The sequence below is a fragment of the Alligator sinensis genome, unplaced genomic scaffold (genome assembly GCF_000455745.1).
Source record: "Alligator sinensis unplaced genomic scaffold, ASM45574v1 scaffold200_1, whole genome shotgun sequence".
Classification (NCBI taxonomy): domain Eukaryota; kingdom Metazoa; phylum Chordata; order Crocodylia; family Alligatoridae; genus Alligator; species Alligator sinensis.
This window is the reverse complement of record NW_005842453.1, coordinates 347,464-349,205: the sequence shown is the minus strand read 5'-3', so window position 1 is coordinate 349,205 and position 1,742 is coordinate 347,464.

Genomic DNA, 1,742 nt, shown 5'->3' with positions numbered 1-1,742 from the left:
CCCTACACGTAGCACTTTCTACTTTCCAGTGTTGAATTTTAGCTCTTGTTTATAGCACACTTCTGCAGGTTCTTGGGAGCAGTTTGAATTTTAAACCTATTCTCCAGAGTGTTTGCCACACCTTGAAGTTTTGTGTCATTTTCAGATATGATCAGTACATGCTAGCTCTCCTGCATCCAAAGTACTGGACCAAGAACAGATCCCTGTGAAACCCTACTTGAGACCTCTGAGTCTGACATCGCTCTATTTTAGTTACACTTAGTTTGTGGTTATTCAACCAATTATGTGATCATCTAATGGTAATTCTATCTAGCCTACTCTTCCCCAGCTTACTTATGAGAATCTTATTTGGGAGTGTGATAAAAAGCCTTAATAAAATCTGGATATATTTGGTTTATTTCACTCCCCTTATCCATTACACTCATTACCCTTGTCAAAAAAGAATCAAATTGATTTGACATGATTTGTTCTTAACTAAGTCACATTGTCCTTATGTACTAAGTCATGCTGGCTTCTAATGATCACTTTTTCCCCTCCCAGCATTTACAAATGGATTGTTTTATAATTTATACTAGTAACTTTCCAGGTATTGAAGTCAGGTTCACGAATCTCTAATTCCCTGGGTTCCTTCTTTTATTTCTCTGCAAGACGGCTTTTTTGTTAGCCCTTTTCTAGTCGCCTTGAACCTCACCTTTAATTCCAAACAAGGCCCCAGTTCAGTCTGATGCTTAAGCATCTGCATAATGTTAAGCATATGAATAGTTCCATTAACTTCACATGGACTGCTCACATGTTTAATGTTATGCATGTGCCTAGGAACCTTGCTGATTTTGGGCCTAAGGTCATATCCATTAAAGTGTATAACAAAACACTGGAAACTCCCATACTTATCTAAACCCTGTTAATCCAAACTACTTTAATATCCCTGTGCCATTTGGCTAATCAAGACTTCACTAGACATACTTTGCAAGGATAAATACCAGAATCAGTTGAGGTCTGCCCTTGACTGTGGATTTCTGGCTCCTATTGTCTTTAACAGGAGCCCCAAGCGTGCACCTAAGAACAGAATTTGGCTCTAATGAAAGTTGGATATTGAAAATCTACCATGAAGTGCTTTACAAAATACTGGTGTTGGGTTTTTTTAATCCTCAGATGATATGTTGCTCACAGTTACCTTTGGCTGAGCGATTCTTGGAATTTTTGCTATCGTACCCAAAAAAATGACACTTTTAATTGCACATCAGTTGCAAGTTAAAAAAACTAATTGTACTGGATGATAATAGATTGCATCGAAGAGACATACTATGTATTATCCTTTGTGTCTCAGTTTCAGTTCAGTTTTGACTTCACTTTTTTGTGTGGCTTTGATAACCAGAGCCCATTTACTTTTAAATATGGTAACCCTAAACTTTTGAGCTTCCTCCTTTTTGATATTGAAAAATACGGTAATAAGCAGTGTTCTTTTAAAAGATAAGAAATGCTTTTTTCTTATTTTGCAGAATTTTGTTTTCACCACCAGTGGAAGCCTGTTATCTACTAGACATGTACTGATATATCGGTTGCATATTGGGTCGGCACTGATAAAAGGAAAATTAACATTATTGGCTAGCAGCTTTCTTTGATCGGTGTACCCAGTAATGTCACTGAAAATGCCATGTGGCGGAGCTAGAAGTGGGATGAAGCCACGGGCAGCTTGTCCAGGGGGTGGGGCGGGAAACGGCTCCCCGCCCCCCCGCGCGCAC